The sequence below is a fragment of the Trichechus manatus genome, unplaced genomic scaffold (assembly GCF_000243295.1).
Source record: "Trichechus manatus latirostris isolate Lorelei unplaced genomic scaffold, TriManLat1.0 scaffold00177, whole genome shotgun sequence".
Classification (NCBI taxonomy): domain Eukaryota; kingdom Metazoa; phylum Chordata; class Mammalia; order Sirenia; family Trichechidae; genus Trichechus; species Trichechus manatus.
Window position 1 is genome coordinate 3337994 of NW_004444113.1, and position 11693 is coordinate 3349686.

Genomic DNA, 11693 nt, shown 5'->3' on the forward strand with positions numbered 1-11693 from the left:
TCTTAAAACATGTCCTGGAAGTGAACAAAAGTTAAGTTCTGTTTGGAGGGTTTTATTGTTTTTAGCAGAGGGAGAGTTGAGTTTGGCGGTTGGTTATACTTTTGAGACCATCTAGGAAGCAGCTAGCCTTAATATGCTTGACATGAATATGATTAGGGTTGTCAGATTTAGCACATAAAACTGCAGGATGCCCAGTGAAATCTGAATTTCAGATTAAATAATGATCAAATATTGCATAGAACATGCTAATGGTAAAAAATTGTGGCTTATCTGAAATTCAGATGTAACTGGGTGCCCTGTATTTTATCTGGCAACTTCTGTATAATCCACCGGCAAGAGTAAGCGATACCCAGCCGGAGACAGGTCTGTTCGGCTACAGCAAAGCCGCAGAAGGAAAAGAAGGCCACACCCAGCACCCTGGCTTTGCAGCCGACTTCACCTGCAGCGGGCAGCTCTGGAGAGCGTCTTGAGTTCTGGAAGAGAACATGCGTGCCCCAGCATGCCTCGGGCTCTTACTCCCTCAGCCCACCGGAAACCGGATCCAGGACCCACAACTAGCTGTCGAGCGACGGAGCTGGGACCTTGTGCTCTGAGGCCATGTGTCTCTGCCCTCCCAAGTGAACAGTCACCTGGGTGTCTGGGGTGGATTGCTACCACTCAGGTGGTGGCGTTTGTCTTCACGGCCTGGTGTGGCACTGGCGCCCTCTTTCCTACGCGTGTGTCCCTGGGAAGACAATTGACGCCGTTGGGCGTTCCAGGTCGGACAAGCGTTCAGAGCCCTGGGCCCAGCGTAGAGGGCATTCCTGGTAGGCTGGTAGGCGAGTGTTCAGAGCCCCAGACACAGCGTAGGGGGCGTTCCAGGAGGAGGCTGGCTAAGTAAGACAGCCATGTGTCCCAGCTGCCCTCCTTGGAAGGTCCCAAAGAAGTGCTGCTTCTCCTCCTTGCTGCTAACTCACAGCTGGGCCCTCGCCACCTCTGACCTGCCAGGACCCCTGGTGTTTGAGCAGGGCCCCTGTGCAGGTGGTTTCCAGGCCACGTGTTGGCTGTCAAAGCTATGAGTTTTTCCAGTCCTGCCCACGCTCCTGGAGGCCACAGGCTCTGCTCTGGTGTGAACAGTCATGACCGAAGGGCTGGAAGTACAGTGGTGAGCAGGGACGGATGCTGCCCCCCCACCCGCCACCCTGTGTAGCAGTGAGCAGGGGTGGCCCCTGTCCCCAGAGGCCCCCGTGTAGCAGTGAGCAGAGAGGACCCCTGCCCCCGTGCAGCAGTGAGCAGGGACGGCCCCTGCCGCCAGAGGCTCCCATGGAGCTGACGGTCTAGCTGGGAATGCAGACGGTGCCTGGTGCCTGGTGCGACAAGGGCTGTGAGGGGCAGGCACAGAGTGCTCCAAAAGGAGGTGGGAGGACAGTGACCTCAGCTGCGACCCAAAGGACCAGGAGCCAGGCAGCTGAGGGCAGACGAGTCTGTGCTGGAGAACAGAACAAAGGAGAAAGGAGCTAACAGGGAGTCCAGGGGCCAGAGCTGGGAGACTGGTGACCCCGGGAATAAAACCAACCAACAGACCGGTTGCCACAGAGTCGATTCCGACTCATAGCGACTGTATAGGACAGAGTAGAACTGCCCCGTAGGGTTTCCAGAGAGCGGCTGGTGGATTCAAACTGTCTGCCTTTTGGTTAGCAGCTGAGCTCTTAACCACTGTGCCACCAGGGCCCATTGAGGAATAAAGACGATGGGATATGAGTTGGCTGAGGTCAGACGAGCCACACAGCACCAGAGGCCAGATCAGAGGGTGAAGCAGCGCCTCCAGAATGGGCCTCACACTCACCAGCGGCATCTTCCTTGGGTTTGTAACTTGACTGTTTCCAGGCCTCTCTGGACAGGATTGTGCTTCCGGCAGAGCTTTCTCTTATCTGACTGAGGTTCTTGGCTTGACCAGCCGCCATGCTCGGACTTCGCAGAGGAAAAAACGCCTACTCATGTGCATTTGAGGTGGCGGGTGGGGTGAGCTGGGTCACAGCTGCAGGACTCAACTGCCATTTAGGGTGTCGTGTTCAGGGGGGTGACATAAGTGATGTCTGACCTCACTGTCCTCAGCTTTCTCTCCCCCGGGTTCCCAGTTACTTCCCCTCCCTTCCACCATCTCCTGAACGACTTTTATTATTTTTGCCAGCCAGTTCGCTGCCTCCTGCCTGCAGGAAAGTGTGACTCAGGTAGCAGGGCAGAGATCCTGAGGGGAGCCCCAGGAATCCCCTGTGACGACAATGCCTCGGGGGGTCAGCAGTGCCCTGGTCCAGAGGAAATGACCACAGTTCAGGCCAGGGACAAGCCAGGGTGTTTTATTTTTTTTTTTTTGAGGGAGGTCCAGTTCATGAGGTGGGCCCAGGAGGTGGCAAGTAATGGAGCCTGTGGTCTTGAGAAGCTGGGCTCTCGGGGCCTGGGAGGCTGCTTCCTGGAGGTGTTTACAAATCACAGAAGCAGTCATTCAGCTCAATCGTAGGTGCTCAAGTCCTGTACCATGGCAACTCACCTAAGAAGGACATTGAGCCCAATTGGGCCTCTTAGATTTTTGCTAAAAGACCAAACTTACTTTGGTTGAGATGAAATGTTTGAGATTGTAGAGACTTATTTTCTTTTTTCTTTTGGTGATGGGGAAGTGGCACCAAATGTGGGTGTAGTGAGCACAGCACAACCAAAGTAAAAATGAGTGTGTGAGCACATGTGGATGGGTAGAGGCATGTTGGTATATGGGTAGGTACAGGTGTGTACGTAGGTGAGAACAGATGTAAGTTATCTGTAAACCCAGAAATACCAAACTTAGTGCTGTCGAGTCAGTTCCAACTCAGCTACCCTATAAGATAAGAGTAGAACTGCCCCATAGGGTTTTCAGGGAGCACCTGGTGGATTTGAACTACCAACCTTTTGGTCAGCAGCCAAACTGTTAACCACTGTGCCACAAGGGCTCCCTGAAGTATGTATTGGTACGTGTAAAATATATGGGTGCAGGCACATATATTCCTTCATTAAAGACACAAATCCGGATACTCCACCAACATAACTAAACACCTTCCAGTATTGGTTTTCTGGGTTTGAAAGCTTAGGACCACAGTCTCATGGGACAACACAGTCAATTGGCGTAACACAGTTCACAAAAATCATGATCTGCATCCTAATGAAGTGAGGAGCATCTGGGGTCTTAAAAGCTTGTAAGCAGCCACCTAAGATACAACTACAGGTCTCTACTTGCCAGGAGCAAAACAAGGTAACCGAAAGCTCAGAGAAGAAACAAGTCTACATGAGCCACAATCTCATCTATTCTGAGACCAGAAGAACTAGATGGTGCCCGGCTGCCACCACTGACCGTCCTGCCCGGGGTTAAAATAGACGGTCCCGGATAGAATGGGAGAAACATGTGGAGCAGAACTCAAATTCTTGAAAAAAAAAGGCCAGACAAACCAAAACAGCAGAGAGCAGAAGACTCCCTGAGACTATCGCCCTGAGACACTCAACCTGGAACTGAGCCTGTCTCCTGCGATCACCCACCTTTTAGCCAAACAGCAGAGCAGCACACAGAATGAAGGCTATTACCCGTATTGGTGCGCTACTTAAGAACCAGCAGTATGAGACCAAGAGGTCAACAGTTGCTCAAAAGCAAAGATGAGATGATGAGGGGCAGGGAAACTAGAGTCCTGGAAAGGGAACAAACTGAACGCAATTAAAGAGAATGTTGACACATTGTGATAAATGTAACTCATGTCACTGAACAATTTGTGCAGAGATTGTCAAACGGGAACCTAACTTGCTGTGTAAACTTTAACCAAAAACCCAACAAAATATTATTTAAAAAAAAAGATTTGAGGAAGAGTGGAAACATGAGCTACACTCCATGCGTCCAGGTCTCACTGAGTCTGGGAGAGTGGTTTTCTACCCCACATGCCAGCAGAAGCTCTGTACGGAGGCGATTCCTTTACTTTCCCAGCCACCCCTCGAGGCCAGGGTCCTCCTCGTTTTACAGGTGAGACACCTGAGCCCAGAAAATAAGTGGCTTGATCAAGGCCACCAAGGGAGGAGTTGGGATTGGGGCCCTTCGGTCCACCACGCCATAAGCCACGCAGAGGGACTGGCTCTGAGTGACCTGCTCCCGGGCCCTTCCTTTCACATCTGCCCTGAGGCCCCAGACTTCATTGCTGTCAGAGGAGAGGGGGGTGGGGCTCCTTGGGAGCGTTTTAATCTGAGGTCTTCAAAGGGAAGGCCAGAGAACAGCAGATGAGAATGTGTGGTGCACCCTGGAAGGCAGGCAGCCTTGCTGCAGGTTTCTCCCTGCTCCCTCATTTCCCACAGAGCCTTTTTGCTCTGCACATCACTCCAGGGTGCGTCTGTGGAGCGCACAAGAGGCAGGTGCTGTCCTGGGCAGGATACAAAGTCGAAACGGGCAGTGTCCCTGACTTCATGCCTCATAGCGAGGAGAGGCAGAAGTATCCGGCTATGTGAAATACAGGCCATAATAAAGATGATAATTGAGGTTCAAACCAGGTGCTGTGGGAACAGGGAGAGACGGGTTCATTGATACTTGGAGTGGGAGGCGAGGCCGGGAAGCTTTCCAGCAGAGAGGGCACTGAAGCCCGCCTGGAATAGCTCGTGCGGGGCACGGGTTGGGGGAGGCGGGGAGCTGGCACACAGCATGCTGTGCTTCGGGGACACCTGGCGGCGGGCAGACGTGGTGTGGTGGGGGGAAAGCGTGGAGTGAGGAGCCACAGGGACTTAGCGGAGAGACTGGAAAGGCAGAAGGCAGGTCGGGACCAGGTCATTTCCTGGACATTTTGTGGATGGCCGCTAATGGTCCCTTCGAGTCCCTGGGTGGTGCAAATGGTTAAGCCATTGGCTACTAACCAAAAGGTTAGTAGTTCAAATCCACCCAGAGGCGTCACAGAAGGAAGTCCTGGTGATCTGCTTCTGCAAGATCACAGCCACTGAAAACCTTAGGGAGTGTGGGGTTACCATGGGTTGGAATCAACTCAATGGCAACTGGTTGGGTTTGTTAAGGGTCCCTTTAAGAATCATTTCAGAGCCAAGAATGCCATACTGTTCATATAAACTTACAATAAAATGTGCCTCCTAATTGACCAAGCCCCATGCTGCCCACGTATTTGTGAAGAAAGGAATGATTATAACAACTTACTGAAGAGAGGTACAGAGGTTTTCCAATTTCCGCAAGAAGGTAGGCAGACTTGAACTTGACGGTTGGTGTACGCGGCTGCTCGGTGACCCCTAACTGGACAGGCTGTGCGTTGGAGTGTTGTGTGTGGGAACGTTTGAAAGGTAAAAATGACTGCGTGAGTTAAAGGACAGTAAGGCATTGTGGTCTGAGCTATTCCGTTCCCGTTAGGAGGGCTCAGCAGAGGTCACTGTACCTGTAATCGACCTGAAGCGCCTCCTGCCTACCCCTGCCTGGTCTTCTGCACCTGGGAACAAATATGCTGTCTGTGCTGAGAAGATTTCAGAGGAGTTTGCGGGAATTTTGGTCACCTTGGGGGAAAAAAATCAGTAGTGGAATGAGCATAGAACTTTGGGTCAGAGACCCACTCAGTGGCCTTGGCTTCGTCCCTCACCAGCCACGTGACAGGACTGTTTCTTATCTCCTCGCGGCCTCAGCTGCCTTATGTGGAAAATGCAGCCAGTGAACTAGATGTCTCCAAGTGCCCTTCCACGTCTGTCACGCCATGAGCCCAACTCCACTGCCTGGTTTGCTGACGGGTTATTCCAGCAGTGACTCGGCTCGGTGGAAGTTGGTAGGATAGAGAGACGGGGAAGGGTTAAAAGAACTTTCTCGGTGGCTTCTTCCTTGCACGCGTCTTCATTTTCTGATAAGTATAGCTGCTGTTTTCATAAGCTGTCAGTGGGTTCTGTGGAGCTGACTATTATTCTAATTCTAAACAGAATGGGCACTGTACTTAATCACAAGAACACAGAAAAAGGAGTCGCAGAGGTCAGCACAGTAATTTGATGGGCTCAAATTGCCAGCATTCTTTTTGCTCTTTGAAAACAACGCTTTAAGGGATGTGGACTTAGTGCCAAAACCAGGCAAGAGGCCTTCTGTGAGTCCATAGGAGCAAACACAGTGTTGGAACCAAGAAATCCCTGGGTGATGGCAAAGTCTAGTTTTTAGGGAGCTGCACCATGAACCCAAAAACTGGCCTTTATAGTAACAGCAGTAATACCTAGATAACCTTGCACGCTCCCAGCTGCCCCCCAACCCAACCAGATCAGCAAAAATCAGATCCCTGAAGTCAAACCACGTCTCCCAAGTACTCGAGTCCTTTTGGTTGCTGGAAATGGGTTCTGAATTGCATCTGAACCCTTCTTCCCAGAACACCGGTACAAGGCTGTGACTTCTCTGGGGATTCATGGCATTCATCAGAGAAAGGAGGTTCGCCTTGAGACAATTGTATTGTGAGTGGAAGACACAAGGATGCGTTGTTCAGAGGACAGTGCCAGAAGTCAGGATTATGCAGAGGGAACTCTTGACCTCTCCCAAAGAAGTTGGACACCCCATTGTTTCCATATGGCTCATATTGAGCTAGATGATGTGACTTGGATGTAGCAGTCTTTGTCCAAAAGTATCCCAAAATGTAAGCACCTCTTTGTGGAAGGCTAGGTATTAATTACTCATTGACAGAAATATCAACCTCTGCTAACTGGCATTTGACCCTGGGGTTAGTCCTTGGTTTTTCTGCTGAGGACCCCTTGGACATCTTTCTGTTTGTCTTCTGCTTGTTGTTTGTCTTGAACCCTCCCACCCCCTCTTCTCATCCACACATGCTTACATTCTTCTCCACGGGCTCCCCGTCCAGCTAGGAGCTAGGGTGTCTGCATGAGCCCAGAGCTTTCTCTGTAAAAGGAGCACTTAGAAAGCACCTCAGCAGAAGTGTTTGGTGATGTGGCCAGAAAGACCGGGAAATGTAAGAAGAGCCTGACCATAGTTCTCCATTTATCCTCCAGCCTTAGGAGCAGGCGGATTCGGTGGGGTGTTAAAGACATGCAAAGGGATAATTAGATAAACAGTATGACAAGCCCCCACTCAGGTCTCCATAATTTTTCAAGGGATTTCCTAACCAGTCACCATCGAGTGGACTCTGACTCATGCTTGCCCCACATGTGTCAGAGTAGAACTGTGATACAGGGCTTTCAATGGCTGATTTTTCAGAAGTAGATCACCAGGCCTCCCCAGGTGCCTCTGGGTGGACTCGAACCTCCAACCTTTCAGTTAGCAGCCAGGGACTCCAAGGATTTTCATAAAACTCTCCACATGAAATAGAATTTAGTCACCTTTCAAACAACAACAAAGAGTTGTTCACAAAACATATTTTACTCACAAGGAATTTTAAAGATGCTGCTTTATAAGGTTAGGAGTTATGAGAAGTATTTCAAAAGCTTGTACCTCTTCTATTTAACTCTCATCTGTTCTATTAATAAATATAATAATATGGAATAAGTTATTTAATGTGGTTAAGTGAAATGTTAAGGAAATCTCTGCTCAATACTCCTGTATCCCTTCTAATCATGATGAAATCGTCTTGAGGTTAAATCTTCATTCTGGTGAAATGTGATACTCTGACAATGATTGTCCCCACCTTACGGTACAATTCATACTCTACTTTCTTTCCTAAAACTTGCACATGGATTGATAAACTAGAAACAGTCTATTTTTTAAGAATTCAAACATACATAAAAGTACAACAATCTTGAGGTATCTACCCCTCAAATTTAACAGAAAAATCCTCACAACTGGACCAATAAGCAGCGTCATGATAAATGGAGAAAATATTGAAGTTGTCAAGGATTTCATTTTACTTGGATCCACAATCAATGCCCATGGAAGCAGCAGTCAAGAAATCAAATGATGCCTGGGGAAGCCAGCACAACTTGTACAAGGAAAGGTCATGGAAACTCCATAGACACTTCCAAACTCCCTGAGGGACTGAATTGCTGGGTGGAGGGCTGTGGGGACCATGGTCTCAGGAAACATCTAGCTCAATTGGCATAACACAGTTTATAAAGAAAATGTTCTACATTCTACCTTGGTGAGTAGCGTCTGGGGTCTTAAAAGCCTGTGAGCAGCCATCTAAGATACTCCACTGGTCTCACCCCTTTGGGAGCAAGGGAGAATGAAGAAAACAAGATATAAGGAAAAGATTAGTCCAGAGGACTAATGGACCACAACTACCATGGCCTCCACCAGACTGAGTCCAGGACAACTAGATGGTACCCAGCCACCACCACTGACTGCTCTGACAGGGATCACAAAAGAGGGTCCCGGACAGAGCTGGAGAAAAATGTAGAACAAAATTCTAACTCACAAAAAAAGACCAGACTTACTGGCCTAACAGAGACTGGAGAAACCCTGAGAGTATGGCCCCTGGACACCCTTTTAGCTCAGTAGTGAAGTCACTCCCAAGGTTCACCGTTCAGCCAAAGATTAGACAGCCCCATAAAACAAAACAAGACTAATGGGGTACAACAGTTCAGGAACAAGGGCTAGAAGGCAGGAGGGGACAGGAAAGCTGGTAATAGGGAACCCAAGGTTGAGAAGGGACAGTGTTGACATGTCACAGCATTGTTAACCATTGTCATAAAACAATACGTGTACTTACTGTTTAATGAGAAACTATTTGTTCTTTAAACCTTCATCTAAAGTACAATAAAAAAAAAAGAAAGAAATGATGTATTGTATTAGGCAAATCTGCTGCAAAAGACCTCTTTAAAGTGTTAAAAAGCAAAGATGTCACTTTGGGGACTAAGGTATGCCTGACCCAAACCATGGTATTCTCAATTGCATCATGCATGTGAAAGCTGGACAATGAATAAGGAAGACTGAAGAAGAATTGATGCATTTGAATTATGGAATTGGCGAAGAATGAATATACCACGGACTGCCAAAAGAACAAACAAATCTGTCTTGGAAAAAGTACAGCCAGAATGCTCCTTAGTACCGAGGATGGTGAGACTTCCTCTCACGTACTTTGGACATGTTATCAGGAAGGACCAGTCCTTGGAGAAGGACATCATGCTTGATAAAGTAGAGGGTCATCGAAAAAGAGGAAGACCCTTGATGAGATGGATTGACCCAGTGGCTGCAACAATGGGCTCAAGCATAACGATTGTGAGGATGGCGCAGGACAGGGCAGTGTTTCATTCTGTTGTACATAGGGTTGCTATGAGTCAGAAATGACTCAACAGAACCTAACAACAACGTGTTTCTGCCGTGTTTCCTTCAGATCTTTTTTTTAAAGAAAGAAAATGTTTGATGTAGTTGAGTCGTTCCTTGTACCCCTCATTATCCAAGTCTCTCCTTTGTGGGAGGTAACCACCATTCTAAAGTAAGTGTATCACTTCTATCCATGTTTTGTACTTTTACTTCATACACTCACACACACACACACACACTAGAATTTATAATATAGGTGTGTGGGTTTTTGATAACGTGAATGAATTCATGGTATATAGGCTTCAGCAATGAGCGTTTTGCATTTGACATTATCTTTTTGAGATAACGTGACTACATTGATTTTTACTGTTGTCTGGTACGTCATTGTGAGATTACATCACAGTTTGTCAGCTTGCCTGTTGATGGCCATTCCACTTTTGCCGTGTTTCAAGCCGTGCTGCAGTGGACTTACTGGCAGATGTCTCCCGGGGCGACTGTGTTTCGTGAGAGCATCTACCGAGAGGATGGATTGCTGGCTCACTGGGTATTTTCATTTTCATCTTTACTACTGTCTATCTCCCCACTCTGCTTTAGTTCCACTGGCTCCAGGCAGTCTCTGCCTCCCACCCTTGGCACAGGTGGCGTCTCCTGCCTGAGCTCCCCCACCTCTTTAGATGGAACAAACACATGTATAACGTTTGCAATGTGCCAGACCCAGTTCTAAGTATTTTATGAACATTAACTTACTTAATTCACTTGATCCTTGTAACCACCCCGTGCTACAGGTGAAAACAGCCCTCATGTTACTGTGTAGGAAGCTGAGGTACAGAGAAGTTAAGATCACGCAGCTAGTTACCGGCCAAGTCCAGAGTCTGGCTCCGAGTACGAGATCTTAACAGGTGTGCGGCTCCACCCGTCCTCAGGGCTTACGCAAGCATCACCTTCTCAGTGGGGCCTTCCCCGACTACCCACTTAAGAATGCAGCCCCACTCCTGCTGGGTTTTGTTTGTTTTTAATTTTTTACTGTGGTGATATCTATGTACCAAAACATTAGCCATTCCAACCATTTTTACCTGTACAGTTCAGTGACGTTAATTTCATTCACCATGTGATACAGTCATCACCACTATCTGTTTCCAAGCTTTTCATCACCTTTAACAGAAGCTGCACCCCTTACACACGTGCACCCATTTTCTCCTCCCATCCACCCTTGGAAACCACTAATAAACTTTGGTCTGTGTGCATTTGCCTATTCTAGATATTTCATAGAAGTGAGGTCATACAATATTTGTCCTTCTGTGACTGACTTATTTCACGTGGCATAATGTTTTCAAGGTTCATCCATCTCATACATGTACCAAAACCTCGTTTCTGTTTATGGCTGAATAATATTCCATTGTATGTATATACTGCATTTTGTGTATCCATTATCTGTTGATGGACGCTTGGGTTGACTGTAGTGAATAATGCTGCCAGGAACATTGGTGTACAAGTATCTGTTTGAGTCCCTGCTTTCAACTCTTTTGGGTATATACCTAGGAGATCCTGCTGTGTTTTACACCACTGTACTTATTTTGCCAACTGATATATATTTTATTTACTAATATTTCTATTCTCTGTCTCCCCCACTGGAATGTAAGCTCCATTGAAGCATGGATTTTATCTGTCTGGTTCATTGACATATCCTCAGCCCAGGACCATGCTTGGAACATAGCAGTTGGATGAAGAGGAAGTCCCTAAGAGGAAACGGTAAAGCTAAAGTGTCCAAGACTGTGAAACCTCTTGTTTTAAGAGAACCAGTTCCAACAGCCCTGCCTCCCATGTGTTCCAGGTGGAGAGGAGGTGGGTCAAAAGCTGGATAAAGGTGAGTAAGGAAAAGTACAGCAAAGTACTTGCAGATATCAAATCACAAACTACTAAGGGTGAATTGGCAGTGGGTAGCAAAAGCCATAAAAATGCATACCTGTGACCCAGCAAACCCAATTGCAGGAATTTACCTTGATCTATGCTGGCACACGAACAGGTATAAGAATGTTCATCAAGTTGTTCCTAAATAAAGAAGTTGAAAACCACCTAGATGTCCTACAGTAGGAGAGACTATTGAAATAAGGATTGACTATGCCACCATGTTTGAGCCACAATGGGCTCAAATATACCAATGATCATGAAGATGGCACAGGACTGGGCAAAGTTTTGCTGTGTTATACATATGGTTGCATGAGTTGGAGTTGACTTAACAACTAACAACAACCCCATGTCACCATTAAAAATCAACATATAATAACAGAATGTATTTATGATATATCAATGGGAGTAAAATGAAATTTAAACTGTGCCTAGTGAGTAACCCTTTCATGACTGGTGATATATATGGTTGCCCACCCACATTTGCTGCCTCTCAGGTTCCTTGAGAAGCTGCTTTCCCACTGACAGTGGGTGCTGCCACAAGGCAGGGGCCTTTATGACTGTTTGAAACTAAAAAAAAAAAAAA